Raw genomic sequence first — 26,322 nt, 5'->3', positions numbered from 1 at the left:
CCAGTCTTCGACCCTCTGCTTCCTGGCTGATCCAATGTGACAAACAGCCTCATGTTCTTGGCACCATACTTTCCACACCATGATGGGTTATATCCCTTCTGAAACCACAGCCACCAGTAAACCATCAAGCCCAAACAACAGCAGCAGCAACCACAAAAACGCCCTCCCTTAAGTCACCTTCTTTTAAAGCATTTGGTCACAGACATAACTAATACAAAGTTCAATGTAGGGTAACCGGATAGATCAGTTGTCCCACAGTCACCATTAAAGCCACCACCCTGATTCTCAAAAGTCAAAAGATTCAGTGTGAATGACCATTCTTGATAGCTTAACCATAGCCCCAGGTCCAAGGCCAGCCATCTAACTAATGGCCACACCTCTGATAGAGTCCCAGAAGCTTCCGGCAGCCAGCCAGTGCAATGAAGCACATTCTCCTCTGAATCCTGCATGGATGTATCATGTGGCATACCAAGTCAGGCATGATCACCTGAGACAGAGCACCTCTGCCTGGCGATGGTGGTCACTCCAAATGCCAGTCTTCCTCTTAACAGTGCCATTCAATGCTGCCAGCGCAGCCCAGACTTGCCAAAAGCCCAAACTGTCAAATGCTACTTAAGAGTACCTCGTGTTCACCACTTTTGGACAAACTAGTCTGCTCACAATGATGGCTCTGTCCTTCAACTGTTTTTGTTCCCAGGTTACTCACTTCAATTCTAAATTTACCTCCTGGGGTTGGAGAGATGGCTCAGCACTAAGAATGTGTCTCATTTTTTTTTCCCTAGAGGACCTGAGTTCGGTTCCCAGCATCCATGTCAGATACCAGTCCTAAATTTACCTCTTGTTCACCACAACCTTCCTTTTTTTTTTTTTCCAAACAGCAAAATAAGAAAAATCATTAACTTATTGTTCTTATTCAGGAAGGTTGAAAAATATGCATACATATTAAGCCAAAAATTAGTCTGTTTTATCACATAGAGATAGAAGCATTAATTAGGAGAGATAATAGAAATGATTTAAAAACCTTATTTCATATTTGGGTCTTGTGGTATAGACCTCTAGTTCCAGATACTTGAGCGGTAGAAGGGAGATCACATGTTCAGGACCTGCCTGGGCTATGGAGTGTGTTCAAGGCTTGCCTGGGCAACTCAGTGAAATAGTGTCTCAAAATGAAAGGTGAGAAGAAGGAAGATAAGGATGTAGCTCAGTGGGAGAGCACTTGGCAGCACACGTAAGGACCCAGGTTCAATCTTAGCAGCATACACACATGCACACGCAAAGGCCAACAGACTTTCAAAGGTGACTTTGTTCATAGTACAAGACTCTAGCTCTACCTCTGCCTGTACTTCTAGTGAAGGGAGCCATTAATAAGTAAATGAAAATGTTTGAGAATACTCTTAAGTCCCCCCCACCCCACCCCACCCCCGCAAGAAAAAAAGGACCAAAGTAATAGAAGACAAGTCTGGTTATCCTTTATTTTTCTGCACTTATCAGTCTAATCTTGAATGGTTTTCTCTCCAAGAAGAGAGATTTTTATCAGCTGGATGGAGCTCAGCCTGCAGCGATCGGCATTGTTCATTCTTTCCCGAAATTTGCGCGTCATGGAGGATGGGTCCATTCTAGCACTTGGAAGGATACCATGAACAAGCTAAGCAACCAAGTCGTTTGCGACTTGGGGGCATCACCTCTATTTGTAACTCTTCCTAAGGCTCACCTCACCCCTCTGGAGCCGGAGCTGCTCCAGGTGAGAAGTGTCCAGCCACACCCACCCAGCTCTGCCTTTGCCTCTTCAGTTCTGCTCTTCCCACAAACCCGCCCTCTTCTCTGCTAGTCCACTGTTCTGTGGAAAGCTTCCCAGCCATTGCCTAGCAACTCCCTCCCTGCGACCTGGGCAACACTCGAGAGAGACAGAGGCAAACAAGCCTCGGCTTGTCTTGGGCTTCACTGAAAACAGAACAGTACTGAAGCTGCTCAACTGTTCCCCGCCGCCTCCCCAAAGGCCATTTCACAGGAGAGGCACCTGTGAAGGGCCATAAGAGCCTCTTGGTGAGCGTTCCCGAAAATATGGAAGGGGCCAGGCTGCTGTCTGCTTCCCTGCTGCTTACAATCCTTGTGGAGTGAGCGCCCTGCTCTCTCTGCGGCCTGGTCCCTTGTGAGTGCAAGGTGGCCTGGGTTCTAACAAGCGTTCTCATTCACTGAACACTTCACAAGGCAGGCCCTGCTGGAATGTTTTACACAGGTTGTCCAGTCTTCTCAGCCTCCTCCAAAGGAGGACCCTGCTCTCCCCACAGACCATATGAAGTTAGCCCTGGGGCCACAGAGCACAAGAAATCTAGGTATTTCTTGCCTGTCCCTGAAGATGTTCTGAGTCTCTCTTGCCTCCCCTCAGAGGATGGTTGAGAGAATCAATCAAAACACAAGGTCAAGAGGTTAGGGAACAGCCCTCCGGGGCCTTTCTGGCGTTTCCCTGCCAGCTCTCCTGCTGTTCCCAGGCACCCACCCAAAGTGAAGACTAAGGCGGACTGCCATACAAACTGCTCACGTGCAATGCCACAGTCCTTTCGGGCTGAAGGGGGGGTGGGGGTGGGGATGAAGACACAACACTCTGTGCCAGAAATTCTTTGAGAATAATCATCTCCTGGGTCAGCCGGAGATGCCAACCAAACCACTCCGGTACAGAGGCCGATGACTCCTGGGGTTCTGGAGGAGCCAAGCAAGCATGCCCTCACCCAATTACTTTCCCTCTCCTCTACCTTAACCCCTATTATCTCAATTACCAGCCCAAAAGAGGACCCACAAATGAAGACGAGGTTGAAACCTCAATGGCCAACATCATACTTAATAATAACAATTATATAATTATATATCTCTGACATAATAATATGTAATTACCAATAATTACTATTAAACATCCCAGGGGTGACCACTGGGGTTCCAGAGCCCTTTAATTATTGTTATCACTGACAATGAAGCTGAGCTCTCCTATAACCCTGCTTCTGGGTATCACAGACTCAGCTTCGCTTCTGGGCTCCTATACTATCTGTTCATCTGCTTGTGTTTTCCCTCCCAAGCAGAAGTGGCATGGGGAAATGGGGGCCTGAGAAGTCAAATCACGTGTTGCTGCCCTAAGGATGTGACATGCAAACTTTCTGAATCCATTTATTTCTCCATCACCTCCAAGCTGGGACTAAAGTTAGTGAAGTTCCTTATGATGGAGAAAAATCTCACATCAAAATAGCTAAGTCGGTGAAAATGATTTGTGTTGCTGTTGTCGGTTTTGTTTTTCAAGACAAGGTTTCTCTGTGTGGCCCTGGCTGTCCTGGAACTCACTCTGTAGACCAGGCTGGCCTTGAACTCACAGATCTGTCTGTCTCTGCCTCCCCAGTGTTAGGATTGAAGGCCTGTGCCACCACTGTCCAGCTGGTGAAAGTGATTTTTAAAAAGCATGCCAGAAAATACATGTCTTCTTTTTAAAAGAGGTACAATGTTACTACTAAGTTTCTTACATTAACAACAACAAAAAGCTAGACTAAGACCATCACCTCCATATCTGCCCAAACTGTTTTGTAAACAGATAAACACAGGCAGCCAGCCCTTACGTAGGAAGTCACACAGTTACAGCCATTGGAAGCTCAGCTTCTTCAGTCTGCTCTGTGACCTCCTGTGAGGAGACAAACACCAATTCCCAACTTGCAGATGCGTTGGGGAAGTGAATAGGTGGGAGGCAGCACTCGTGCGGGTATTTCTTTCTGAAAATTTCTCATCGAAGAGCGGTGTAAGAAAAGTTATTTCTTTCTCTAAAAACTATTCAGCAGAATTCCAAGTTCTGTCTCCTTTTGTTTCCACCTGACAAGAGAATCCCCTGAGCAATTACCTAGAAAACCGAGGGGCTAAAACCAGAAGATTTCCCTTTCCTGGCTTGACATTCAAACCCTCCCTCATCTCCGAGGGATGTCATGGGGCAGAAGAAAAGCTGAAAGTTTCTTTCTCTTCTATAGGCTGAGAGATTTCTAGCTCCAGGGCCGGGATACATGATAATAATATGAATTCATTTGCTTCAAACTAAATTCATCCTAAGTTGATATATTTTAAAGAAGAAACAAAGCAAATGGATTTTTCTATTCATCATGGTAGGCCATTAAAAAAAAAATGTTTTCCCAGCTTGATTTACCAGCTACCACTCAGAGGCTAATCGTCGTAGCAGACAGTAATCTAAATTATCCCTTAATCCCGGGGGGAATACTGTGTGCAGGTGACAGAATGTGGAATATAAAGTGGTTTTCGAGGCTTCTCCATCACTCTGTTGATGATTCCTCACAGGAGACTCTAAGTACAAAGCAGAATTAATGACCCAGGCTGGGGAGTTCCGTGTGGACTTGTGAGGCTGGGTGATGGGGATAGACCGCTCTGTCTGGTCATGTGCCTTCACGTGTCTGTGCCAAGCCTCTTTTCTGTCACCAACTCAGTCTGTCTCTCGTGGTGTGATAAAGACACACATCGGGTGGAAGCCAGAAGCTGCTCTTGCCCATCACACAACGTCCTTACCCAGCATCCTTTGATGTCAGACCCAGACAACGTCCACAGTACCATATGCATTTGAGATCTGGAATGGGAACGGGCCCTAGAACCCATGAGGACATACTCCCTCCTGCTCCAAAGTTCCTGGTTGGTTTCCAGTGTATCTAGCAGGAAGATGAACTTACCTTGGGCTAGAAGTCCCTCTGTCTCTCCAGTTTCTGCAGGCAGAATGCCTCTAGTCCAATCACATCCCCAGCACCAGCCTTCCAACTTTCACCCCAGTCTAATATCTTTACCTCTAGAATGTCCTTTCCTTGCTCTTTGCCAGGCTAACTCTCACTGGTCTTAAGGATTTTAACTTTAAAGTTGCATTACCTTCGAATTTCCATGATTGTAGACAAACTTCTAAATGGTCTTATTAAATAAGAAATACAGAGCCAAATACAGAGTGAAAAGCCCAAGAGATCAGATCACTAGCGAAGAGCCTTTAGCTTACCACTCACTGCCATCCTTCCCCTGAGAGAGACACCTTCTCCTGTGTGACCCGTCTTTTTATTGCCTTTCTGTCCTGCCTTCTCATTGGCTCTAAACCCAATCACATGACTTCCTCATCACTGCCTGTCTATACAGACCTCCAGGTTTCTATGGTTGGTACTCAATATAAGTGCCAGGATAAAAGCTTTAGGAAAACCTGTGAAAATGAATTATAGAGAAATTCAGATTCAGACAGAAGAATTTAAGGGTGAAATTATTTCAGGATTGGATTATAAAGTTACAGAAAGAAAGTCCGTTTTCAAACAATCAAATTTAATTTATCCAGTAACCATACAGCAGCTACCTGATCAAGTACATGTACAAACTAATTGGACTCCAGTTGAAATGTTAGATTTAAGAAGGCTTAAGGAGGCAATAATATCTTACGGCCTGCATTTCCCATTTGTAAAGCAAATGTTAAACTCCTAGTCTACTTGTAATAGGATTATCCCTTAAGATTGGAAAGAACTTGTAGCCGCTGTCCTGGAACCCGGAGCACAGCCACTGTCATGGAACCCGGGGCACAGCTGCAGTGGCACATGTGGTACTGAGATGAGGCTAAGACCATAGAAAGTCAATGCAGGGCTAGAGGTGTGGAAATTTCCCAAGATCAGCTTCTTGGAGAAGGCCAATACGCTGAAATACAAAGACAGTGTTTATATGATAACCAAACCCTAATTCTGTGTCAGATGGCAGCCATGAATGCATGGGGCAGAATTGAGGAAGCAGGAAAGAAAATTGAGTCATTCACAAAAGTTATACAGGGCCCAAAAGAATCCTTCATGGATTTCTTACAAAGATTGTCTTCAACAATAAATAGAATGGTCCCCAATTCAGAAGCTAGCCAGATAAAAATCTAATCTTTGGCTTTTGAGAACATGAATGCAGCATGCAAGAGAATAATCAGGCCGTTAAAGGCAAGATCTGCACCCTTGGAGGATTGGATCAGAGACACAATTAATGTTGAGTCTCATGGCCATGATGATATGTGGATAGGAGAAGCAATTTCAAGAGGTTTGAGGAATGTCAGATGTTTTGAATGTGGAAAGCAAGGACACAGCCAAGCAAGGTGACCTGAACTTTTAATCTCAGTTCCAACCATAGAGACCTGGAAGTCTGTATAGACAAGCAGTGACAAGGAAGTCATGTGGTTGGGTTTAGGGCCAATGAGAAGGCAGAACAGAAAGGCAATAAAAAGACAGGACACACAGGAGAAGGTCTCTCTCTCAGGGGAAGGATGGCAGTGAGTGGTAAGCTAAAGGCTATTCACTAGTGATCTGATCTCTTGGGCTTTTAACTCTTTATTTGGCTCTGTATTTCTTATTTAATAAGACCGTTTAAAATTTCGTCTACACATGACCCATCCAACCTGAGTGCTCCCCAGTTGTGGGCTACATCCTTCCTAGTACCTCTCCAAAGACAAGCTTTACCCAGGTACCACATAGGACCATTTACAGATATTTGTAGACTGCAAGAGTGATGTCAGTACACAGAGTGGACTGAGTGTTGGGGGTATGAAGGGCTGAGACTCTAAACACCCGCCTCAGGAATACAGAACAGCACAGCAACTCTTCATCCCTATGTTGGGCCCCTAGCAGGGTGAGTCGGGAATTGTCCAGTGGAGGATGTAAAGAGACAGACACTGATCTTCTGCCTCCCAGTACAGCATTCATGTCAAACAGTCAACACTTGATTCTCAGAAACACCCCAGACCTCTGGAAGTACTAGTAATCTAGCATCCACACTGGATTTTCCAGGAAAAGGGGGGGGGTAAGGGAGAGAGGGAAGGGAAGGGAAAGAGAGGGGAAGGGGGAGACGTTTCTGTGAATCACAAGTCCTCATTTTTGTCTTAGAAAAGTGAGCTCACATGTGTGTCAAAAGTTAGAGTGGATTCCTTAAGATAAGACTCCTTATCCTCAGTGAGCTTCAACTATATGATGAGCTGTTTTATTTATGGCATTTGGGGCTTATAATCTACCAGTGTTTAGAAGCAATAGGTTCCATATGTTTGCCATTTTCTGCATGAGGAAATAAACCTTACACACTTCTCCACAACCCTTCTCTTATTTGCTAAAGCCTTCTCTCTGTTTTCAGGCAGGGAAGGGTCCTGTTTATCCTTGCTCCCTGCCTCCTGCCAGGGCAGAGGTTATCTTAGCACCATTTCTTCAGCTCTCTGGAACTTGAAGCTCCTCTATAGCCAGCTTATTTGTTAATTGGCTTTCTTGACAGTGAAAACTTTCCTGGAGCTTGTAGACTCCTGTGTGGAGGACTGTCTTGCCGGCAGGCCATTGACACTGGGATGTTCTGGAAGCGCGGTGCTTCTCCCAGGAAGGTTCCAGATCAGAACCTGCATTTTAGCAAAGACGAAAGGGAGCTGCTGCAGAGAACCTGTCTCGGGCGGGAGAGCTCCCAGCACCTGCCCATCCGCAGACCCTTCCCAGTCACAGCACACTGCCTGCCTGCCGCCTGCTGCCATACACGCTTACACACAAAACTGCTGGAGATGCCCAGGCTCAAAAAACAAACAAAAACAAAAAACAAAAACAGAAATGAGGGATTCAGAGGACCCATGGAAATATCAGCGGCCTTGTGACACGGTCCCATATGTTACCATCTCTCTGTACACATATGTGGTATCTGTACACATATATAATACACACAGTATCACACATGATAAGTCAGATCTCATGGGAGTTTTTGTGCATCATGCACCCCACATTCTTCTCATATGGCGTGGCAATTTGAATGTAATTGGCCCCCATAGTCTCATAGGGAGTGGCACTATTAGGAGGTGTGGCTTTGTTGAAGGGGGTGTGGCCTTGCTGGAGGAAGTGTGTCACTGGGAGTAGGCTTTGAGGTTTCCTATACTCAGGATAATGTCCAGTGTCTCAGTCGACTTCCTGTTGCCTGCAAGATGGAGCACTCTCAGCTCCAGCACCATGTCTACCTGCATGCTGCCACGCTCCCCGTCATGATGATAATGGACTGAACCTCTGAAACTGTGAGTGAGATGCCCTGATTAAATATTTTCTTTATAAGAGTTGCTTTGGTCATGGTGTCTCTTCACAGCAACAGAAACCCTAACTAAGACAGATGGGTTATGGAGGACGTGGCACAATCTTTCAAACTGGACAGAAATGGGTTTTGCCTGCCTCTACTGTGAAGAGTAGCCAGTTGCTCAGATTCCTCATCGACAAAATGAAGATGATTCTTACAGGAGATCTGTGGGGCGATGAAGTGGATATAAATGGTGTCCACAGAAGCTGCCTGCTCTTACCCACCGTCCGTATTACTATCAATAAACACACAGATCGATCCTTGAGGCTTGGTGCTGCCACTGTTGCTGTTATTTTATTATAAATTGTTACATCCAATTCAATTCTCAATCTGCTGTGTTGTTTTGCGGTTTTCGTAAAGAGGCTAAACTTTTAAATCCAGATGCTTCTTTGTCCTGCAATCACTTCTTCAAGTTTCCTTACACTTGGGTCCAAATGTCGTTCTTCAGCGGTAAGTCACCGCCTGGGGCTCTCAGGATGAGGCTGCTCGGCCCATCTGGTAACCTGTGACTCCAACGCTTGCACTCTATTTAACTCTATTAGCTGTCCCCAGTGGAGGATGACACATCTCAACAGGCCGACTGATACGGTTCAGGAGCTAGCTTTGTTTGTCAGCTCCTTCCTTTCACTGAGAGAGGGAAGACACGACAGATGCTTAGTAAGTCACAGCCAGGGATGTGCCACAGTGCCGCAGTACACAGGGCAGACCTTAGAAAGCCGTGTCCAGCGTCCGGATGTTTCTAGTCGAGAAGTTGAGATTAACCAGAGCAGCATTAGACTTGGAAGCCTCTGTGCCACTAACTGGGGTCTTCCATTCTTTCCACCGTTCTCCACATCTCTTCAGTGAGGTCCTCCAATCTCTGTCAGCCCCTTTCTGTGCCATCAGGAGCTCCGTCACCCCGGGAGGAGAGCTGTTCACTTCCTAGCCCACCTAGGAGCGGAAAGAGGGGAAGCATGCAGGAAGGGATGATGGTCAGATAGTGCACCGCCCCCCAAGAACACACCTTAGTAACCTTATTTCCCCCTGCTAGACCCCAAATCCTGTTTTTCACCAGCACCAAACAATGCCACAGGTAAATTTTATTAGGGTACACAATATATCACCACATTATCACCATTCTATGAATCCATCAAGGGATCCATACATTCACTATGCCACAGTCTCATGATTTAATTGCCATGGGAAATACCTTCATAGACACATCTAAAGACATGATTCACTAATCCGCCCAGTCAAATTAACTGGCACACCTGAGACAACCAATTGATAGAGAAAAGATAGATTTCAGCACACCATTTTCCATGTCCCAGTCCATATTTAACTGGTGTTATTTCTTTTGGGGGTCTCGTAAGAAAAAGTGTATCATGGGGGTAACATGGCAGAGCAACACCGCTCACCCGTGGCTCAGAAGAAAAAGGTGGGGTTACCCAACAATTAAAAATTCCACACTTCCCAGCAGCAGGACTGGGGTGAAACCTCTAATCCAAGAACCTTTGGGGGTCATGAGGTCGAAACAATAGCATCATCTTTTTCTCCCCTGTCCTCAGATATCGGAGCTCTTGACGTTCCTTCAAGGTCCTCTGTTATTCAGCCGGGCTTCAAATCTAGCACAGGCCACGCTACACCTCCTGTTCCACCATGGCCGCCTCCTTCCTCGACATTACTGTCTTCTGAATCCCAGGCTCAAGTTTGGATTTTCAGAAAGCCTGTGTTACATCTGTTCCTGGACAGGAGGCCTGCCTCGAGATCGTCCCGCCGGAGCCCACCCTGTAACTCTGCCCACATCGCTCTTATCTTCCAACACCTGTCATCAATTTCACAGCTACTTAGAACTTAAACCCTTAACACCAATACACCATAACCTGGGGGAGAGTGGCTGTTTCTGCCTACATTCCAAACCTTCCGCCCAAAGAGACAACATTCCATCGCTGATACCATCCAGTAAACTGAAAAGTACGTGAAACAGACAACTTAGAAATGTTCCCTGGTGATTAAGAGTAATAAAAAAATAAAAAGCATATTTGACATAAAGAACATAAAAGTCAACAAAAAGCACAGAGAAGGGTGTGCCTGCCGGAGAGTCTGTTCGCCCAGGCAGGAAGTCACCTCACACAGGAGCTGATGCTCATGCTTCACTTTCTTCTGGCTGAACCCCTTGGGGTGGCAGGGATCCAGCCCTCTGAAGGCTTGGAGACAGGGGCAGGGCACACACAGAATAGATTTGGTGTGCAGATGCATACACACCCCACATCTTTCTGAGAGCTTGAGTTCTCGGTGTTGCCTTCTATTTTCTGGTTGGTTTCATTGTTTTGGTTGTATGCATCATGAACACCTGAGGGGAAGTTGGTCCAGTTTGGTCCTACTGGACGTCAGATAATCTCATCACCTCAAAGCATTTCTGGTGACACTCTCCAGTCAGGACTAGCAGAGTGACAACTGTCTCTTTATCTTTACCTCCATGATAAGTTCATTCCTCTCACGTTTCACCAAGACTTGTGTGGTGAAGGGTTGGAACCAAGTCCATGGTGCTACTGTAAGATGGCAGACCTTTTAGGATGTGGGGCCTGGGAGAGCTGTGTTAGGAAACTGAAGGTATGACTTTTAAAGAGATATCGGTCGCAAAGCCTCTTTCTCCCTTCTCCCCAACCCCTGGCTCCTATACACCATGAGGTAAACAGACCACCTTCTTTGTTCTTTCCCTTCATGGTGTGTTATGCACAGGCCCTAAACGACAGAGCCAAGTGATCATGAAACCTCGGAAACCGTGAGTCAAACATACCCTTCCTGCATTTAGGTTGATCATCTCAGGCATGTCGTCACAGTGACAGAAAGCTGATTCACGCACTCTATTCCTTCCTTCATTTCCCTAATTACCATCCTGGCTCTCCACAGCCCAAACAGCCTACAACATAATGATCCTGACTGGCCCATGAGGATGAAGTTTATCCATACCTCTTGCTAGTACTTGGTTCTGAAGCCCAGATTTTAGGAAGCTCATGACCTTCCCTTGGTAACAATTATAGGTCCCAATGCAAGACAAGGCCTATTCAGCCAACCAAACCCTAGGTGAAGAATGTTACTGTCATGTGTTGAGACTTTCCTGCTCTACCCATGCTGGGGGTGTGATAAAAACAAACAAATAACAAAAAAACAAAAAACAAAAACGCCACCTCAGGGTTTATCAGTGCTCATCATTCAACCCTAAGTAGCAAAGACTAAGGATTTCCTTAAACAAAGGACAGCAGAGCAGATAGATTTTCATGACAGAACCACCGAAGTACACTTGTCCTCCCTGCTGTGAGGGATGGGACAGCTCCTTCCTCCTGTATGGCTTAGGTTTTCTCTCGCAGCCTGGAGTGTCCTAACTGATCATTTCTCCATTTGGGCTGAACTGGGAGGTCCAGGAAGGCAAGCGACCTCCTCTTCTTCTTCCAGGACACTGTACCATCGCCTGATCCCTTCTTACTTAAAACTACATTCCAAAATACTCTCCTGGGCCACACGGTAGCCAAGATGCAGTCTCCATAAGATACTGCAAAGCTTTCAACTCAACGGAAGCCATTTAAACAAAGCTTCCAAGTTCCCATGATGCCCTAGTCTCTTCTCTTACACCCCCCTTACTTGCCGAGTTCACCAGCTAGCCCTCCTTCCCTCCCCTTGCCTCCACTCACACCCGTCCTTGTCAGGGATGTGTGTCCTTCTCTGAACAGTTAGCCCTCGATGGTCTCAGGTACAGAGTTTATGACGTCCGTAACAAACACTTGCTAATCTCGCAGAAGCCACTGGGTATGTGGAATCCTGCAGTCTGTCTAGATGAAAAGATTATTTCCTTTTTTACTCTTCCTTGGCATCGGTATCTTAGAATAGAGCTTGGATCCGGGCTTGCTTAAAAGGAAAACGCTGACAGGGCTCACAACTGGCAGGGCATCAGTTCCACCTCAAGGAAATCAACAGGGAGAAGCTAATGAAACGGAACAGTTCTCATATTAACCAGTTAGCTATTCAGCTCAGGACAGATGTGGAAAATAAGCCCATATGAGACAAATTCATTAAAGTGAAATTATCCATTCAACACCTTGATATCTGAGCAGACTGATGTTTCAAAATTATTATAATTATGATCATGGGGGTAAAAAGAGCCAAACTTTTGAAAAGAGACTTGAAAAAAATTAAGAATTCTAGTACTACCCTGTGAGATGAAAATAATGAGCTGGTCACAGATCCCCAGGATATCAGCAATTGCTCTAAATCCTTCTTGATGAGGAATCTGTGACTCTGAACTCAACATTAATTCAAATGCAAATACTATCTCTTCCCCCTGAGAATCATTATTCCTGATTCGGCAGGCAGTTTAATGGGAAATCTGCAGGTGCATGGCAGACTTTGAACGAGAGAAGTTGTTCCAGTGTCAGACAAAGACGCTTTGACTCCAAACACATGGACTCTGTCTGAGTCAGAGCCCAGGGATGCAAGTCCCCTCCCTGCCTCTGAGATGGGAATCTCTGGTAAAGCACATGGAATACAGCCGGGTGTAGATTTGGGACCCGTGGCCAACAGCCAAGAGAGCATATCCAACCCTGTCTACTGCCGGCAAACATGCACCCCAACCTCCTGGAGCTGTTCACAGGCATTGGCCTTTTCATGGAAACTCCTTCTTAGACATCATCTGCAGGAAACAAACTATCTCCAGCATCACGGCCTATAAATTAGGGCCCATGCAGATGGTAAGGCTAGAAGCTTCTGGCATTGGCTGGAGAGCTTAGGTTTGAATGCATGATGCTGGGAATATTACATGGACATTTTGTGCCTCAGTTTCTCTGCCAGCAAGATTAATATCACCTACTTTGGAAGTGCATACGGTGGTTTAAAAGGTCTCACAGGCTCCTCATGGGAGCATAATAAGTGACTAACGTCAAGGGCACTGAAACCAAGCTTTCGAGGTCCAAATCTGCCCTCTGCTACCTGCCTGACTAAATTTTCCTAATCATCACTGTAGTGGATATGAAATGGGGGTGGTTATATTAACAACCTCTCTGAGTTGTTATAAAGATTAATGATTTTAATTAACTCAAACCAGTGTCTTTCTCAAGAAACAAGCATTACAGAAACCACGAGTACAGAGTTGGGCCTATTGTGAGACTTTGATAAATGTTCTATATTAGTAACAGAAAGAATGTTAGTGTTTGTGTGAATACCAATACATGGAAGAAGGAGCAGAGAATGCTGTTTTAAGGATAGACTAGAAAGGAACAAGATGCTTTCTGCTCGAAGAAATTGCCCCTTGCAGTCCTTTGACAGCACTTCATATCTGTTTTAGTATTGAGGTTGTGACAAAATACCACAGTGAGTAGCTTAGACAATGGAGATTTCTTTTCTTATGGCTCTGGATGCTGGAGGACCTGGGTCACACGCAGACAGGATGCTGGCGAGGGTGCTGCTTCCAGTTTTCAGACAGTAGCTTCTTGCTATGTTCTCATGGCAAAGAGGGGAATCTCTGCCCCTTTTTTATTATTATTTTTATTTTATATGTATGAGTAGATATGTGTGTATAGTGCCCATGGAGGGCATCAGATCCCCTGGAACTGGAGTTACAGTTGGTTGTGAGCCACCGTGTAGATCCTTAGGTCCTCTGCAAGAGCAGCCAGTACTCTTAACCACTGAGCCGTCTCTCTCATGTCCTGCCCTCTGCTATTCCTTTTTTAAATTAGTTTTTTTAGATTATTTATTTATTTATTCATTCATTTATTCATTTATTTATTATTTACACAGTGTTCTGCCTACATGTCTGCCTGCAGGCCAGAAGAGGTCACCAGATCTCATTATAGATGGTTGTGAGCCGCTATGTGGTTGCTGGGAATTGAACTCAGGACCTTTGGACCTCTGAGTCATCTCTCCAGCCCCATTCTGCTCTTCTTATAGCCCGTAGTCCTTATTAAGACCTCACCTTTAAGAATTTAGTCAGCCTAAATTTTCTCTTAAGGATTTTCTCTGCACCACACCTCAGGGGGTTGATACAGGAAGATCACAAATTCAGGGCCAAACAGGGCAGCTGAGTAAATACAAGACTAGCCTAAGAAACTTAGTAAGACTCTTGTCTCAAAAGAAAAAGGAAAGAAAGAAAGAAAGAAAGAAAGGAGGGAGAGAGGAAGGGAGGGAGAGAGGGAGGGGAAGAGGGAGAGAGAGAAAGAAAGCAAAAGAGAGAGAGAGAGAGGGAGAGAGAAAGAAAGAAAAAGAAAGAATGAAAGAAAGAAAGAAAGAAAGAAAGAAAGAAAGAAAGAAAGAAAGAAAGAAAGAAAGAAAGAAAGAAAGAAAGAAGGAAAGAAGGAAAGAAAGAAAGAGAAAAGAGAAAAAAGTGCTGTGGGTATTATTTAGTGGTAGAACACTTGCCTAGGTTCAATACCCATAACTACAAAAACAGGAAAAAGAGAAAAAGAAAAAGAAAAAGAAAGCGACTCTTGTGCCCACATTGGGTGTCAGGGCTTCAGCATATGAGTTGGGGAAAGGGAAGCACAATTCAATCCAGAATATGTCCAGAGTAGAAATATTATGGGAAGCCCTAGAACTCCGGAATGGCCCACTAGAAATACAACAGGCCATTATCAAAGGCAGATCCAGGAACATGGTTCCAAGGGGAGCAGAACAAAATAGTTGGACCAAAAGAAATGCTCTCACCTGTCTGTGTGTGAACAAAGGTCAGAGTGGCCACAGGCACATTAAGTCTTTCTAGACTAGAAAACCCAAGTCATGGGTTAGGTTTCAAACTCCCAGACACAGCACGTCAGAGAGGTAAGCTGTTCTTATCTGAGTGTAAACACTGCACAGCTCGGCTGTCAATCCTCCAGGGTCAGGAAGACCTGTCTGCTGTCAATGTTTATGTTTTTTATGCACCAGCTAAAAAGGGGACACCTGGCTATTTCAAGAACTGGTTTTAAGAAATGCACTGATTCAACAAATAGCCAATAATACCCACCTGGCAAACTTGTGTGTGATAACTCTAACCCTAAAAGTGTGCAGAAAAACAGAAATAAAATTACAAATGTTTAGTTAAAATTACCCCACGTAAAATCTGAAAAACCTTTAGCAATATCACTAATCACTCCTTATTTCTGTTTTCGGGGGTCTCTCTCTACTACATTATAACTGGAAAACACAAACAGAGGTTACTTGAGCTAAACATAGTTTATGTGGGAGCTTTCCTTGTAACATATAATTGGATTCTAGATTGCATTGGTTTGAATATAAAGGTGTCGGAAGGGCAAGTGAGAGTTGAAAACTGTGTCATATACAGAACTTTATCACAAGTTATTTCAGAGCAAATGAGTTATAAAGCTCTTGTGCAGTGAATACTAACCAATCACTGCATCTTGTGCAGTGAATACTAACCAATCACTGCATCTTGCCACACCTTACAAGTGTCATTGCCAGGGGTTACAATTTCATCACGATGGCCTTAGTGTGAGGAGAATCCTGCAGTAGTTAAAGTCACTTTAATTTCAAGGACAGGTTTAAAGGAGTGTGGGTTAGTGTGAGTAAGTGTGTGAGTGCAGTGAGCATGTGTGTGTGTGTGTGTATGTGTGCACATGAATACAAAGAATCTGTCAAGTTCATCTTTAGCATTGAGAAAAATGACTGAAAACAACACATGCCATCAGTTTCCCCCTTTGCTTCCTAGATTTTTCTGTCTCCTTGTCAGTTTCAAGACATACAAAGGTAAATAAGTAAAATGAAGTAGATCACAACTCTTTCCTTCTGCATTGGAGACACATCCCTCAGTCTTTTCCTCAGCCAGGTAGTCCCATATATTCCGTTTTCCTGTTTGCCTTTCTTCTCAGAGGTGAGACAAACTGCCCCAAAACGACTGAAGGCTCCGCCCATATTTGTTGATTTCTTGCCTCGCGGTACCTTGGACAGCTTTTCCCTCTAAGTCTGTTTTTGGACCCAGATGGACATGAGTCACCCATCAGCTGACCACTCTGACAAGACTGAGTGATCATCCACGCCCCTCCTTCTCTCCTCAGTTACCACACAGAGCTTTCCCACTCTACAATAATTCAACCACATTTCATCCCGGGGAGAAAACTGTAAGCTGGGGGACCAGGGCAGGAGCAGGCTGATCCTCTCATGGGGCCAGAGGAAAAAAAAAAAAACAGTAATGTCTTGCCAGATGTCTCCCTCTGAACCCTGCTTTCCACAGAAGACACTGGTTTCCTTCCAACACCTGAGAGACCCCAAAACTCCAATAACCTCACATCCCTTCCCTACTTCTCCAGCCTGAGGGGTCTCCCCAAGCTAATGGAGGCCCTGGGTTTGGAAGGCCCAGAATTCATTTTGTCTATTTATTGTCTATGTTTTCTTTTAGTAGCAAAAGAGACAAAACCCCAGGAGGCCAGTTTTTTCAGGGCCCCGCAGGGTGGTCTATTTATTTCTGTTCCCAGACTGAGTGACATGGGCCTTTCCTCCTCCTTCCACAGTGAGGACATTCTAATAACATCCACCCTCCCTCCCATCAAGCTGTGGTGACTGCTCATGTCTATGGCCCTTGTTCCAAAATCCAGGTGGCATAATATGACATTCAGAAATTCTTGGCGCTCTTCCTTGTGCTCCAAATGTTTCAAATATCACAGAAGGAAGGAAGCAGGAGAGAGGTTCGATTCGAAAGTCAAGTTGCTCTCCGACGACGGCCTGTGCTGTGCACAGCTTAGCCTTCTTCAGCTGTAAAAACTGCGTCCTTGAGTCTCCTCTCTCCTTCTCAATCTTCCGGTCGGTGTTGTGGTTGAAATGTGAAATGTCCTCCACAAGCTCCTGTTTGAACACTTGCTCTCCAGCTAGTGACGATGCACAGGGAGGCTGTGGAATCCTTAGCAAGTGGGGCCCACGTCAGAGCAAGTGGCTCCCCATGGGGGTGAGCCTTGAGGCTCCCGGCCCAGCCAACTCTGCCCTAGCTCTCTTTGCTCCCTTGTCCACTGAGAAGTGTGACACATTGTACCACAAACTCCCCACACTATGTTAACTTTCCCACCATGATAGACTACACCCCCTTAAATCCTAGCTCAAGATACAGCTCTCCTCTGGAACTGTTTCTGCCAGGCGAATGCATCTCCATCATAGTAGTGAGGAAAGTGGCTACAGGCTTCCACCCTCCACTCAGCAGCCTTACATGGATTCTCAGAATGACCAGGCCAGCATGGGAATGGTGTCTATTTTCAGGTCCCACCCTGCAGAACTCCATTTGGGAGACATAGGAACTCAAGGATCTGAATTTGTCACTGCAGATCAGTTGGTTCTGAATAGAGAATTAAGTATAAGACCACATAAGCTCGCTGCCTAGGTCAACCTGGCATTTTCTAAAATCCTGAATGCTTTTTTAAAGCATTGCCAGATGGATCCTTTCAGTTCTTTCAGATTAACTCCTCAAGGTTAGGGGCTGTCTCCAGTCTTTTAGTATATCTTAATACCTTATTAAAGCAAACAATATATTTTGGGCTTGTATAATTGCTTTTTTTCCCCCAATTCAGTAGCAATTCTATTATCCATATTATGTAACTAAGGATGTAAGACAAGAGAGGCTCTGGGCCCCAGGAACTCACAGGCACATTAAAAAGTCAACAACTGTGGGATGCAGAAAAGTCACAATTACAAAGATAGACACCGGTTGCTTTGTAAGAACCCAACAGGAGCTTTCCTTGAGACAATAGTGGGAAAGCTCTTCAAGAAGATGGAATCACAAAAAGACTCTTGATAAGGAGGGAGATTAACCACTCCAAGAGATAAAAGAGGCAACAGCTAAGGCTCAAGGTAGAGTAGGCGCAAACTGTAGTTGTTGCTTGAATTTCCAATGGTCTTATAATAAAAATCCTGGAGCCAGATATTGGGGTGAATGCTGAAAGATCAGAGCGACAAAGGAACAAGCCACTGCCACGTCTCACCTCACTGGCTCCACACATCATCTGACTGAATGTCTCTGAGTCCTCACCCGAAAGGCTCCAGCCAAAAAAGCCTCCAGCTGAAGGGGACGCTTCGGCCAAAGAGCCTTTAGTTCCTGTCTCCTCACGTCTTACATTCCTTTCCTCTACCTGCCATGTCACTTCCTGTCTCAACCTCTCCAGTGCAGGGATTAAAGGCGTGTGGGCTTCCCAAGCAAAGGCATGAGATCTCCAGTGCTGAGATTAAAGGCTTGTGACTCCCAAGTGCTGGGATTAAAGGTGTGTGCCACCACTGCCTGGCTCTGTTTCTCTCCTAGACTGAGTCAATCTCATGTAGTTCAGAGTAGCTTTGAACTCACAGAGATCCAGACAGATCTCTGCCTCCCAAATGCTAGGATTAAAGGCGTTTGCCACCACTGCCTGGCCTCTATGTTTAGTCTAGTGGCTTGTTCTGTTCTCTGATGTTTAGGCAAATTTTATTAGTGTACACAATATATCACCACAGTAAAAGCGTAATCAAGCTTTTATGAGGAGATAATATGTTCCAAGTTGGGGCTCATGAGACAGAACAACATGTCAGTTTGTTCCAGCTATGATGGTAACATCCCACATGACCAACTGACTTAGAAACAATAGAAATGTATACCTTGAAGTTCTGGATGCTGGAGGTCCCAGATTGAAGAGTCAGGGAAATATTGTTTCCGGCTTGGGCCATTTCTTCATCCACACCCAGTAAGCTTGCTGCTGTGTCCTCCTATGGTGGAAGGAAGGAGAAAGTTCTCTGAGGTTTCATTTATAGGATCTTAGTCTAATTCATGAGAAATCAGACCTCATGACTTAGCCAATTCCCAAAGGTTACTTTGGCTTTAGTGGTGAAGATTTTAGCATAGAAATTTGAGGAGAGGGACCCAAACGTGTAGCCCATTTTGTCTATAGCCCAAAAGTCAATCATGCGAAGGAGTCTATGAAAGTCACTCATTAATTATGAGGCACTATTGGAAAGTTTTGGTGTATTCAGAGATTAACTGGATCAGGGAAAGACGTCCATTGATTACCATATGTCACCACAAACATGAAACTCAACACCACCAAAGGTCTGAGACTGTATGCCTCTGTGTACTTTTAATTTGTTAAGCAAAACCTCAACATCTCTGTTGCACCTGGAAATTGCCATCAACCCCAATGGGACACCACAGCTGTGGAGGACTGTCCACTGACAGCCTTTTGCCAGCAGAAACAAGGAAGATGTGGCTGGCATGATTCCGTTTGGTTTATTTCCTTGTTTTAGAATGCTTCTTCCTTTTGTGAAATCTGTCCCCTCTTCAAAAGCTGTGAACCTCCTGCTGGATTCTGTAAGTCATCTTAGGACAAGGCCTATCTGGCTTCCAGTCCAGTTAGCTGTAGCCTTTGATGGCCTGAAGACCTAGCACCTCAGACTCCAGCTGCCTGGAGTCCCAGCCTCCAGACCCTGTTTTCCAATCCTGGGAATTAGAGCCCAGAGCTGCTACGTGGTTGCCTAAATCTACACAGTGACTCAACACACCTTTTTCTGCTAAGCATTCTGATCATTTAAACAAGAGTAGCTGATGAGATTCCCCCCCCCTTCCCTGATGGCCTGAAAATTATGCCACTTTGGCTTCCGGACATTTTCCCCATCTAATAGGTGAGAGACTGTATAACTGACCTGGGTCACACAGTAATGACAAATCAGAACAGAATGTGAACCAATGATAGGATAAAAGAACTGTTTCTAACCACGGCATGGTACCACTCCCCATGGCATTAACCGGTTCAGCGGCCTCTGGTGAATAAAATAAGGACTTAAAGGTGTGATGGTCAATAGGACCCAGAACTGGAGGGAGGTGACAGTCTTGAATACTGGTTAGGATCTTCAGATTTGGCATCTGAGAGGGTGGAGGTGGCCTTTAAGAGAGGCTACTGGGATGCTGAAGACGTCGGTCAGTGGGTAGAGCCCTTGCCTTCAGTGTGTGAGGACCTGAGTTCAGCTCCCCAGAACCCATGTTAAAAGCCAGACCCAGTACCACGCATTTGTGGTCTCAACAAGGGGCAGGACAGGAGGTGGAGACAAAGCAATCTCTGGTGCTTGCTATCCAGCTAGCCCAGTCCACCTGGAGGGAGGCCAGTCTCCCTGTCTCGAACAAAAGGCATGTATGTGTGTGCATATGCATGTACAGACCCACAAATGTGCACATACACGAGTATGTATGCACACATACGTGTTCCCATGTGTGCATGCACACACACACAAGTTTACCAAAGGGGATGGTGGAATCCTTTGTCCTCAAGTAGGTTGGTGGTCCTCAGGTAGAGGGCAGGCTGGGTTCCTGTTTGTACAAGTATTGTTCTTATCATATCTCGGACAATGAGTGTTCACTCAGGAATACTTCCAGGGAAGGTGACCACCTGTTCCCACCTCCCAGGCTCCCGTGTCAGGCTTCCTACCACACCCCCACCCTCACATACAGCCCCGTTATTGAGCAAAGGAGGAAATCAACATTGCCGCTCCTTGGAGTGACTGAAGAAGTGGTCTCTGCCCTCAAGAGATTTCAGAGAGAAGAAATGTTGAAGACAGACACCCCTCCCCCCCCCAAAAAATTTCTCACTTTATAACTTTGCACAGGGGCCAGAGCAAGGAGTGGAAGGGAAATGCTTTCATTGGCTACAGACGCCACATCAGAAACAAGTGAAGCTTGAGAACGTGGAACCACATGAAGAGACAACCTCAACCTCAAGCAGGATCCCAGCACTTGACAAGTGCCCGGGTAGAACCGAAGTCTCCCGGATGAAAACAAGCAGTGTTCTTTGCAGTCAAAATCACCTTAAAAAGAAACTCATAAACCCCAAAAAACAAAGCCCATTTACTACACTTGATCTTAGCCAAAATTACACGGCTACCCTGCCACACTGCCTTCCTCCACTCACCAGCACAGGTTCCGAAAGCAGGGAGCCGTCCTTGATGCCGTCTTTGGGTTGGAGGACCCAGGCCCAGATGAGCAGAGAGGTAGCATGGGACTTAACACCTGCTAAGTGTTAAGTCTGCGTCTGGCCCGAGGGAGGGACCCTGGAGGCCAAGCTCTCTCTAGGCTCCAAAAGGCTGCAGATTGTGACTCAGATTCCACCAAGAGGCACTGGCATCTCTTACCAGAGCAAGATTTGATACTAGGCCTAAGGGGTTGTCTGTGTGTTTCTTTCTGACTGTCAAGAGACCTCCCTTGGAGAGAGGTCCCTGCCCTCGCAAAGGAGAGAACGACACTGGCGCAGCCCCAGCTGCTGGCAGCAGAAAGTTAAAGAAAAGCATCAGAAACCAGGCAGCCTGATGCCAGGCAGAGGCCAGGAGCCCGGCTCATGGGCCTCGTGGAAGCCAGCCTCAGAGAGCCGGCACAAGCGGAGACGGCGTTTCAGAGTCGCTTACACTTGGCTCTCAAAGGCTTTTTGGTGCTTGTGTTTCATTGTGGGTGTGGCTGGCATTTCTGTAATTCACAACACATGGGGCCTCCGTGTAAGAACCCAAATCAGTAGGAGGTGGGGAGCCGTCCAGCTTCTCGTATCTAGCCTATCCAATTAGCCCTCAACTCCACCAGGGCAGGGGTGGAGGCGGGAGAATGGCTGGATTCCCGGCTGATGAGAGCGGCGCGGGCGCCTGCTCAAAAGAAATAGTCCTCTCTAAGCTGGGGGCCCACGCTAGTCCTGCCAGGGAAGGACAGGAGCAAGGGGACAGATGAACTCAGATGGCCTCCTTTCTCTTCCAAGATTGGGCCAAGATAGAAGTGTGGCTGGAGAGCCAGGAGAATCTGATGAGCCCCAAGGACGCCCACACCGTGTGAGCTCACAGGGGTCCTTCCGTGTGGGTAGTGCGCCGAGGAGTCAATATAGCCCAGGTACCCCTAAATGCCATGGAGACCAAAGAAAGGAGGAGCCCACCTTTTAGAAATGAGCTCGGCTTGCTCTTCAGGGATACGAAGAGGAGAGCTCTTTCCACATGGATCCAAGTATGGAGGCAGCTGGAGTGTGGAACGGAACGGCACAGATCCTATAGATTTTTCTGCTCACTCCTGGGAAGTTCTGGGTTCACAGTGTCAGCCCATGCCACAAAGGTGACATGCGTGTGTAGGTGCTGTGTTAAAGAGGGGAAAAAGCAAAATGTTGCGGCCTGAGAACACAGCCACCTAGAGATGGGCTAGCTAACTACTCCTCAGAAGAGGCTTCTCAAGCCTAGTCTTGTACAGGTGACAGAGCAGATAAGCCACCCCGTGCCCACATTAGGCTAAAAATGGAGGGAACATTTGTTTTATGTATTAAAGGAACCTGGGGCTGGCATAATCAGAAGTCAGGGTACTTGAATTTGATCTTTGGAGCCCATGTAAAGGTCAGATGACAGAACCAGCTCCACAAAGTTGTCCTCAGACCTCCACAGGCTCACCTTAGCATGGGTACCCCCTCATACACATATGTTATGCACACACGTAAATAATTCTTTAAAGGAACCTATATGTTCTTAAAGAACCTGTGTCCTTTACATATGTCAGCTTAATAAGGGCCTTTCCCAGTAAAGAATGATGACCATTATGACCTTTATCCTTTTAAAAGATGAGATAAGGCCAGCAGGATGTCCCACGGGCTGCAAGTAATTGCCATATGAGCCTGATACCTTGATTTCGAACCTGGATCACACAGTAGAGAGAGAGAAGCAATTCCTGCAAGCTGTGCTCTCATCTCCACACATGCAGACAGACACAGGAATGCACAGGAACACACACACACACACACACACACACACACACACACACACGCACACACGCACGCACGCACGCACGCACACGCACACGCACACGCACACTCACACTCACATACATGTGCACGCACACCAGTTTTTAACCGAGAGAAAATGAGAGTGGGTATTGTGTATTAACAAACTTACTTGGCAAGACCAACCAACCTATAATCCCATCTTTCAGTAAATGATTTTTTTTCCAGCTTTGTCTCTAAAATTAGTGTTTAGAACTTATGACATGAATTGGCAACATGATTTCTTTCAAATTTTGAGGCTTTTGGATGAATGTGGCTTTTTATTAAGTCAACACTGACAGGTTACAGAAAAAGGCTGATGTTTTAGATGAATTATGTGCTGGCATCCATCCACATTCTTTCTTCTGAGTCCAGTCATTAGACTCACAATATATTTGTGTGGTAGATAGGAATTAACCTGATACTTTCTCAAAAGAGGAACAGGAGCTTTCCAGTTTGAGCAAAACCATATGGCCGTGGGGTCAGGATTCAACTGAAGGCTGCCTCACTTGGAAGCCTGTGTCTCCCGTACCACGTCCTCAGCTGTCACTGGCAGTATCGAGTTTACATCCCCAGACATAAAGACACTGGATCCATCATCTTCATCCACCCTCACATTCCGCCAGGAAGAAGGAGCCACGGGGAGCCTAAGGGACTTGCCAAAGGTTTACTGGGTAAACTTGGTGATGGAATCAGGGACACTGATGGAATCAGCCGCTCTGCTCTCAGCCCTGTGTATTCTCTACTGATATCACAGCCTCTGCATTGCCTTTCTACCCAAGCACCAGTCACAGACAGGGAGAGACGGCCACCTGAGCACCACCCATACCCTCGATGAGAACAACAGACACCTCTTTGGAGCCTCCCAGCTCTGGATGTGACTCCCAGGCTGCGGATGAGGCTCGGCCCCTCAGGACTGCTGGGGAACAGGCTGAGAGCTGAACTCCTCCTTTGGCCTTTGCTGTGGTGTCTGTTCAGGCCATGCCTAGAGGGAGGGGGTACCTGAGGACAAAGGGGCATTGATTGTGCCTGAGAGAGGGAGGGAGGGAGGGAGGGAGAGAGGGAGGGAGGGAGGGAGGGAGGGAAGGAAGGAAGGAAAGTAGGAAAGACTACATACACTGGCAAATCTCTTCCTCTCCTTAGCCTGCTGCTACACCCAGCTGTCTCAGGACAAATCACAGGACCCGCTTGAAGAGGCTGGAGGCCTACTGTAGATGACAGGAGGCCTGAGCTGATTGATGGAGTTATTAGACTCCCCCAAAGGACGGGAACTTCATTTCGCCTGCATTGTGTCACTTGATACAATGCCCCTGAGTGTAGAGATGCTGCCTTTTGACATTTCCCTTTAATTCCCCTCAAATGAGGACATTTAAAGAGAGCCCAATAACATATTCTTTTTTCTGAAAGGAGCCTCCACCCTTCTCTCTCAGAGGAGGAACAGATTCATTTGTGTCTAAGGGGGTCTCCAAGGAAGCGTCTGGAGGAGCAGAGTCTGATTTAATAGCATCTTGTCTCTGGTGAATCAGGCCTTCGTGTTACACTGTGGCTTTATTCTCTGGCCCTTTGACACAGCCAGCTGCCTTCACATTCCAGCTCAGACATGGGCTGCCTTCAGGCTGTGACAGGCACGAGAGCTTCCAAAGTCTGGATCACTCAAGTTAGCCTGTGAGCGTCTGTGAGCCCAGAGCTGCCGACCACCGACCTTTGCTCCCTCTCAGACTCGCATTCAGGTGTAAGCAGCTCCAAGTACCAACATGGTGTCTACTGGAGTCGCCTGCCTCCCACAGGCCCACATAAATGACTTCACAGCAGAGCATTCGGTTCCTATCTTACTCAGGTTCATCCTGTGAGCAACACAGCAGACTTGAGGAAGTGACGTCACGCCCCAGGGCTCTGCTCTGAAGCTGAAGGTGCACACTAAGACGGTGCATGCACTGCTCACTTCGGGCAGGAAGCCTCTCCTGGCCCACCTGTTAAGCTATTTAAACAGTAGATAGCTGGGCCAGGTTTCTTCAGTGGGATTTTAAACTTGATGTTCCAAAGGTTAAAGGGGGCCTTTTGTGGATTCTGCCCTCAGCCCAAAAGGTTTCAAAAGGAGTGGAGATGAGTCTCCCCTAAGTGTCTTGAGACTGAGTTCTGGTACAAAGCACAACTATCAAGGGGAGACATTGTGCTGAGCAGGTTTCCATGTGGCCAGTGAAGCAAAGCTGCTTAGCACCAGTCTCCAGGGTTCTTTGCTGAGTGCTCTGGCCCTGAGTGTGTTCACGGGCTCCTTCTCTGCTCCTGTGTAAGAGTGCTTTATAAGCGGACTATCTGGGGCACTGTCGGTGAGTGACAGCTCTGGGAACTCTCCATGTGGCGCTGAAGAGCATGCAAAATCACTTTACTTTTAAGACAAAGGACATCAGTTTCCTGTCGTTTTCTTTGCCATCTCGATTCCCCTTCCCTTTCCAGCTGACTTTCCTTCCCCTCCCCTTCCTCTTTCCCCGTGGCACAAAATAAAATGCTCAGAAAATGAAAGGCACAGCTGCCCCTTCTTCCCATTAAAACAATCAAGAATGATGGCGAACTTAATATATTTGATTAGAGAAACTCCAATTTGGTGCACTTGAATCAGCTGCCTTTGTCTCCAGCTCCTGATGGCCCAGTTTCCAGTGGAATGTCCTCACTGTCCACTGCCAGCTCCCTCAGGCTGGGAGAACGTTCAGCATTTGCCTGGCATGCTCAGCCACAGGGTAGCTGTGCCGTGGAAGATGCCAGGCCCACTTTGTCCTAATCAGAGGGAGTGCCACTTCATTAAATCATGGTCACTTGCTGGTGACCCTCAGAGTTGTACCCTGAGGAGAGGGGATGCTATAATCCTCTTTAGCCATGGTAATTTTTCATAGATTTTATTATTTTCCTTGGTTGGTATTCAGCACTGATATTCAGGCCTGGCTCCTGTACAAACAACCCCTTATAGACTCCAGTGTTCAAGTTGTGCAGATGAAATCTGGAGAAAAATAATTGCATTTGCATATGGAGTCTTGTTCATTAGAAGCAAATAGAAACTCAAAGGAAGTGGAAAAAGTGTCATCATTTCCCTGGAGCAGGAAGAGAGGCTGCAATGATGTCCAGGAAGCTCCTGCTTGCAGAATAGTTGAAAGGTGCTTCTGGGGGAATTGGGGGGAGGCAGGGGGCAGGGTACAGGCTTGGAGAATGTTCCTTATTCCCCCTGAAAATACATGGCGATTTTGTGCTATCACTATATAGACTAGATAAATGTCTGCTCTGTGGATAATAGATGAATTAAAGATAAATTGCTATCACAGGCATATCAGAATTCATGGGGATTTCCTTGGATATACTTCTACTCATGGCGCTGCCTATATCATACTGAACGGAGATGGAGTAGGCTACAAAGACCGATAAACTCATTGCCTGCACTTTAAGGAAGGCAAAAGGCCACCCCTCTCTTGGTGTCCACTCCACATTGCCACCTCGCTTA

At 46.3% G+C, this 26,322-nt stretch overlaps 1 long non-coding RNA gene across 2 annotated transcripts in view; it reads right to left on the bottom strand.

Moving 5' to 3' along the window:
- LOC121830135 (uncharacterized) overlaps nucleotides 1-26,322 on the bottom strand; it is a 249,959-nt gene that overhangs the window by 102,251 nt on the left and 121,386 nt on the right. The window contains exons 1-2 of one of the 2 annotated variants that reach the window (XR_006073093.2): nucleotides 20,973-21,405; nucleotides 18,676-18,783 (exon numbers count right to left, since the gene is read on the bottom strand). This is a non-coding gene — a long non-coding RNA (uncharacterized LOC121830135). Of the gene's footprint in view, nucleotides 1-18,675; nucleotides 18,784-20,972; nucleotides 21,406-26,322 lie in introns of those variants that run through there. The other variant, XR_013052056.1, reaches the window with a different exon arrangement.

Source organism: Peromyscus maniculatus, chromosome 6 (genome assembly GCF_049852395.1).
Source record: "Peromyscus maniculatus bairdii isolate BWxNUB_F1_BW_parent chromosome 6, HU_Pman_BW_mat_3.1, whole genome shotgun sequence".
NCBI lineage: Eukaryota > Metazoa > Chordata > Mammalia > Rodentia > Cricetidae > Peromyscus > Peromyscus maniculatus.
The sequence above is the reverse complement of the archived record's forward strand: the minus strand, read 5'-3'. Positions and strand labels throughout refer to the sequence as shown.